The sequence below is a fragment of the Nyctereutes procyonoides genome, unplaced genomic scaffold, assembly GCF_905146905.1.
Source record: "Nyctereutes procyonoides isolate TBG_1078 unplaced genomic scaffold, NYPRO_anot_genome, whole genome shotgun sequence".
NCBI classification, from domain to species: domain Eukaryota; kingdom Metazoa; phylum Chordata; class Mammalia; order Carnivora; family Canidae; genus Nyctereutes; species Nyctereutes procyonoides.
In genome coordinates, this window is record NW_026575139.1 from 31,080,825 (window position 1) to 31,088,247 (window position 7,423).

Below are 7,423 nucleotides of genomic sequence, written 5' to 3' on the forward strand. Positions count from 1 at the left end.
TAAAGTGATAAGAGCTGGAACCAGAGTGTTCAACTCAGAGCACGAAGGAATCCACATATTGGGAGATTTGCTCAAGTAAAAGTGAGCTTTGGAAATTTCAGAGAGTTGGTACAGACAGCCCACCTTTCCAAAATGCAATTTCCTCATTTTTAGGTTCTGAACTTCTGGTTAAAATCCAGAAGAGGGGGCAGCCCCAGTGGTGCAGCGGTTTAGCACTGCCTGCAGCCCAGGGCGTGATCCTGGAGACCCGGGATCGAGTCCCACGTCGGGCTCCCGACATGGAGCCTGCTTCCCTCTGCCTGTGTGTGTCTGTGCCTCTCTCTGTGTGTCTCTATGAATAAATAAATAAAAATCTTTTAAAAAAATAAATAAAATAAAATCCAGAAGAGGGAATACTGGTCTTTTTCCAATTACAGCGTGGAGATTATCCAAAGGAATGAGGTAGAGCCAACAAGTCTCATGCATAAGAAGGGAGGTTGGTGATGGAGCAGAACACACAGATTCCTAGGATCAGAAGCAACAAGCATTGCTCTAGGGGTAACACATGACTGTTGCTCCTTCCAAACACTACATGTTGTTCCACTGGTCACTGGGGAAACTCTCAGATGGTTTTGGAATGGTCTGATCCTGGAAGCAGGAATTTCCCTACAGGGCATAGGGGACTGTTCTTATGTGGACTTAGGATCTTTCAGGAAAAAATGCTTTTGAGAAGAGCATGGCTTTTTGGAAAGGAAAAAAAAATTTTTTTTAGATTTTTTTTTTTAAATTCATGACAGACACGGGGGGGGGGGGGGGGAGAGGCAGAGACACAGGCAGAGGGAGAAGCAGGCTCCCTGCAGTGAGCCTGGCGTGGGACTCAATCCCCGTCCCCAGGATCACACCCTGGGCTGAAGGTGGCGCTAAACCGCTGAGCCACCGGGGCTGCCTGGGAAGCAAAATTTTAATGTTGAAATAAATCCATTGGAATATTCAGAATAAGAAATTTCCCTAAATATCTTCGTCATTGAAGGTAATGTCAGTGGAAGGTAATGCACATATATATAGTAACGACATAGGATTGGGAGCTATTTATAGAAGTAAAGATCACTAAAATTTTTCCAGAATCATGTCTTCCACTCAAAATCCCTGCTTTTCCTGACATAGTTTTATGATTTTTTTTTCTTTTTTAGAGAAGGAGAGAGTAGGAGATGGGGAGAGGGAGAGAGAATCTTGAGCAAGCTCCACATCCAGCACAGAGCCTTATGTGTGCTCAATCTCACTCATAACCCTGAGATCATGCATGACCTGAGAAGAAATCAAAAGTCAGACACTTAACCAATTGAGCCACTCAGGTGCCCCAAAAGGCATTCATTTCTTAATGTCAAAGGAAAAAAATTCTAGAAAAGTGTATATAAACTATGTAAAACTGTATGTATACAGAACTATGTATATATATCTATGTACATAAATGTGAGTGGAAGATTTTTTTTTTTTGAGTGGAAGATTTTTTCCCCCAAATGTTAACAGTGATTATTTTGGGGTGTAGAAATTTGGTGTAATGTTTTTAGTTTCTGCTTTGTTCTTTTCTATATTATGTGGATGTTTTACAAGGAGTATGAATCATTTTTCTAATACAGCTATTAAAATGTTTTTAAAGTATTGATCTCGTCAGTAATGTAGAAAGCTGAGATTCAGGGAAGTTGACAACAAACTCAATATAGCCACAGTCTGCCAGTCAAAGAGCCAGATTTTTTTTTTAAAGATTTTATTTATTTATTCATGAAAGACACAGAGAGAGACAGAGACAGAGACACAGGCAGAGGGAGAAGCAGGCTCCATGCAGGGAGCCCGATGTGGGACTCGATCCCAGGGCTCCAGAATCAGGGCCTGGGCTGAAGGTGGCGCTAAACCGCTGAGCCACCTGTGCTGCCCAAAGAGCCAGATTTTGCCCTCATCACTTCCCATCCCTCAAGTTTAATGCCAAGCCCTTGGAGTCATTGCCTCAAATTGGTGAAGGTTCCAGGGAAGGATATAGCAAGTGGACACCTGGGAGAATTGGGGGTCCATGTTCAGATCAGAGGGGATTCACGTGCTGGATCCCTGTTACCTCTCCAGAGCAATTGAGCTACACCACAAGAGCGTTACTGGATTCCTGTTATACACTATGGTCCTGTGGTCTGGCAGTTGTCCAGGTGTTGAAGGAGCAGACACGAGTCTGGGGACAGAGTTAACTTGGGCCTAGTTCTGACCCAAGCCCATTTACACCCCGCAAGGGAAATGATGTATTCAGCTATGTTCTCCACTTGAGGAAAGAAGGAACATGTGGCTAGTTGGATGTAGTCCAGAGGACTGACTTCATGGGGCTCTGGTAGGGAGCAATATGGTGAATGATTTCAAGGAGAAACTCCAGAGTCCCTCTTCCTTTCCTCCACCACTTCTCACTCTTCCACACTCACCCATGTTCATCCACACTCCTTAACTGTAGTACCAGAGACCCTCAGATCCTTTCCTTGACATTCTTGGATTTCTGAGACATCATTCAACTCAGCCTGCTTGTCAAGTGACAGGACAGGGAGTGGGACCCACTGAACACAGGGTCTTCCTAGAACAAGAACTTGGATTTAAATAGTAAAAGCACAGGGATGCTCGGGTGACTCAAGGGTTGAGCATCTGCCTTTGGCTCAGGTCGTGATCCCGGGGTCCTGGGATCAAGTCCCGCATCAGGCTCCCCACAGGGAGCCTGCTTCTCCCTCTGCCTATGTCCCTGCCTGTATGTCTGTCTCTCATGAATAAAAAAAGAATTTTTTTAATAGTAAAAGCTCAGAGAAAGACTATAGTACTAATTTCCCACTATACTAACACCAAAAAGGGTACTTACTGGGTCAAGATGAGGTCTCTGAGCAACCAGTTCCATCTCAGTCTATGCATTCTGAACAGAGACATGCAGTTCCAGACAAAGCGCTAATCAGTGTCGTGTTCTTTTTTTGTGTCATTGGAAATCTCATTCTTCTTCCCTCCCTATCCCCAGACCCCTCTGCTCTATTCTCTGGGGGAGGTCACAGTCCTATATACCTGATATAACTACCCACAGATAGGAAAGAAAATCCACCAAAGTTGGCAGTGCTTCCTTCCCAGGTAGGTATCTTGCTGAGGACATAAGAGAAAGCAAACCTTGACCTAAGCTGTGGGTAAGAAAGAAAGGCAAACAGTCTTATGACAGCAAAAGTGTGTAAATTTGCATATACTAGTCAACTGTGAGCCAAAGTGGGGAGTTTTCTTTTGCAGAATGTGGTGGAGATAAAGCCAGGCCATGGAAACAGCTTCATCATAGAACACAAATAATCACAGACCTTGCACAGCATGGGGGTACAGAACTTAAAGCCAGGAACATAGGGAAATTCTTTCTCATTATTGACTGCTACAGATTGGTCTCATACTCAGGTGCACAGGTCTCAATCTTTTTACCTGTGTGACCCCGATCCTTAGCACAGTGCATGGTACATTAATGGTTGTTGAATTGAGTAACAAGTACTTTGAAGTCAGATTCAGTCCTCATAACAGCACAGTGCTTGGGAAGAGAAACACTAAACACATACTCATTAATTAATTAGCATCTGAGACTAATAGGATGCCTGACTGAACTAATTCCCTAGACAACCTAGAGTCCCAGGGATCAGCAACCTCTCAGGCTTATGCTGCCTTTCCTGAAGATGGCAGAGTTCTCCTTGAAGGGCCACCACAAGGAGGGGAAAAGAATTGAAACCGGTTTTCTCCTATCCTCGGTGATGCCATCTGCACACCCCACCCCCACCCCACCTCCAAGCTGGGCTGCCTTACAGCCAGCTCCCTAGGCAGAGACTGTTTGCTTCAGATCTACAAAAAGGAAGATTTTCCCACTGTAACCCATCCCAGGACCTGGTGGGGCCCAGAATTGGGACTTGGATGAGATACTGTGATAGAAATTCTTAGCCTATTAGTGTTGCCAAGTCCCAAGATATCCTTCTGCAATCACTGTGTCTGGCTGAAGTTTCTCTTTGAACTGATACAGTGAAGTCGGGACAGGCACACAGTGTCCCCCCAGGCAGAATGGCTTAGATAGCAGCATAAAAGCTTTTAGTTGCAAAGCCTTCTCATAAGCAGGCTCCCCTTAACAATATCCCTTTGTCCCTCCTCAGACGACTAAGCTCCTTGTATCCTGGCAAAGGGAGGCACGGAGGGGAGGTGACCAGCTTGGAGTTTGGTTTCTAATCTCCAGGGCAGAAATTCTTTCCAATTTGCCCAGCACCTGGGCTAACTGCTGAGTCGGAAATGAGAGCAGCTGGGCAGTGGGGGTGGCTCTCTCCATGATTTCGAAGTCTTATAATGAACTCTATCTCACAACCCCCCCACCACCAAATTTACAACCTTCACAGTTAAACTCGACACTTAGAAATATGAAGTAGTGTAGTTTCAATGTATGTTTTCATATTTTCACTTCAATTTCTTTTAGCATTAGCCTCTCCCCTCTAATTTACTGCTAATCTCATGAAACTGCAGTAATTTCCAGGGCTGTCTTAGTGCACACACATTAATGTCTTAATGCTTTATGGATGAATCTACACTCACACAGAATGGTAAGTTCTTCATTTTCAAGCTTGAGATGTTCATGAATACTGCATAGTCCTTATCTGTTGCATTTTCTTTCTGATGACTGAAAAAAAAGAGGGAGGACGTGACTTTTAAATATCCCCTGAGTAGGAACACACAGATTATTTTGAGAGCTCCAAGACAGTTAATACCCCTTTCCCACATAGACATACAGTTAGCAAAACTTCTAATAAACGTGCAGTCAACTGACCACTTCCCTGGGTTTAATGCCTCTTCCTCCTCTACTGGTACCCCTTTCTGTCCTTCAAAGAGGCATTTTGTAAATGTTCGAGGACATTGGTAACAACTTTTTGCACTCTCTTCCCCTTATCATAATTCACCCATTCCTGAGCACAGCTCAGAGTTGGAAGAGTCCATAAAACATCTGCCTTTTTCCACCTCTATACCAACCCCAGCACAAGCAGGGATTTTATTCAGCAAACTTATGTCTTCCTGCCCTGGTACGTTTCAGAGCTTCCTGCTACTTTCTTGAGGCTTATGTGTTTCTCCCTTCACCTTTGTAGCTAAGAACTCAACAGGGGCACTGAGTCAGGTGTGAACTCCCTGCACTGCCTGCTTTCCCTGTGGCATGGGTATTTGCTGTAAGGGGTTGCATGGCTGCCTCTGTCCTCCTTTGGAAAACAGCTCTTTGATGTCTCTTTCAATGCTTGCCTCTCAATCATGATGTGGGGTGCCAGTAGAGCCCATGTCAGAGTATCCTGCTGATCCTCCCTTGTCCAAAAGGTGGATGCATGACTGAACATACGTGAGTTTGATTCTAACACAAACAGAAATGATAAAAAGATTGAAGTCTAGTTGTTCAGCAGCAGAGCCCTGACAAGGCTCTCAAACACTGCCCATTACCCTGGCTCCCAAAGTGGTTCTGGTTCTAGCCTCTGTTTTGCCAGCATTCCCTTCAAATCTGTCAGTCATCTGATCATACCCTTCCAAGAAATTCCTTTTAGATATAAGATAGCTAAAGTCAGTTTCTGTTACTTGCAGCCAAAGAATCCTAAATGATGCAGGTTCACACTCTAGTCTCTTTATGACCCTTTCCTTCCTATTTCCAGAAGGGACTGTTACAAAGAGACTCCCCCATTTTCAAACTCTGGATGATTGCCCTGACCTCCTCTCAAACTGCCAAGACTATGCCCATGTTTTCTGAAAGGCAAGAGTTTTTCTGCCCTTCTACTAAGTGAACCATCCATAAAGGGGTTGCTCTTGTCCGCCACGAGCAATTTTCTTGATGGCTTACAAGAGAAACAGAAAGACTTCTGTATGCTTGCTAGAGAGGGTCCGTAGCCCGAGGTTTCTCCAGTTGTCTCTCTCCTAGCTGGTTTTCCGGTAAAGCTGGTCCACCTAATTCCAAATTTGGGATTACCTTTGGCTTCAATGCTTCCTCTGCTCCCACCTCACTTATTGCTTTCTTGTCCCAGCGTCTGGGACAGACTGTGCAAATACACGTACAATACAAGAGACAGGTCTCTCCTGGTCTCCAATTTCTATGCTTGTGCTGTTTCCCAGGTCCTTCCTGATCTGGCTGTGGGCCCAGTCCCCCCACTGAAATCACCCTCTTGAGCCACATCTCTCCTGACTTGTGGTCAGAGGGCAACCCCCAGGGAACTGATCCTCTCTAACAAGCATACAGAAGTCTTTCTGTTTCTCTTGAAAGTCATCAGGAAAATGACTTATGGCAGACAAGAGCAATCCCTTTATGGATGGTTTGCTTAGTAAAAAGGCAGAAAAGTTCTTGTCTTTCAGAAAATATGACTGAGAACCTAACTTATTTGAGGCACTTTAGGGAATACAAAGACACTTGAACAACTCTCTTTTTCCCAACCTGATGGTAGAAGAGAGATGTGGCGAGAATTACCATTAACTGCCTACTATGGCAGGGACTTTTAACTACATATATGTGTCTGACAAAATGCTAGCTATCTAAAATTATCTCATTTATGCTTATGATAGCCATGGGATGGGGGATTATTGCCATTCTATTTGTAGATAAGGATAATAGCCTCAGAAAAGTTAAATAAATAGCCTTAAGACATCTGGCTAGGATGTAGACTCTGGACTCAAATCCAGGTTGCTTTGATAAGACAGGAAGGCAAAGGAGGGGTTGGCATCCTCTGGTGGGTGTTAGCGTAGCAGGGCTTGCTTTGTCCCATGCCCTCCACCTTGAATCTGTACTTGAATCAGTAGCAATTACTATTACGGTGCCTACCTTCCCTCGGGGTCACCCTCTCCACCCATTCCGACAACACTGTACCTTTGCCTCAGCATTCTTAGGGTAAAAAGTCAGGGACCCACCACTGCCACAGATGCTATTTTTAGGTCTGCTTCTGGAGTTGACTGCTCTGCCCTGTACATATCATATCTAATATTATTTGAAATTTTCTAGGTGCAGGCAGACAGAAAAGACCTTGGATGGAGGGTCAGAAGATCTGAATTTGACCTGCATTCTGCCTTTACTAGCAGTATAACCTTGATCAAACCATGCAATCTCTCTGAGCCTTGATTTCCTCATTTACATAACGAGGGTTAAAATAGCTGCCTTACCCAAAGAGAAAAAGATACGTTACTTGTAAGCCATCGTATGAGTTTTTGTTAGGGAGCAGTGATTCTTAATTTAGGAATAAGGAAAACCCAGATCAAGCAGTGAAGTCCGTGGGAGAGCTGGAAAAAGGAGAGACTGGCAGATGCCAAGCCTTGCACCTTGGTTCCTTACCTTTCCTTCTTGATTCTATTACTGGCACCTTGGTTTCTATACTAAAGATGAAAATATTAGTATTATATATGAAAGCATTTTCTTTGATCT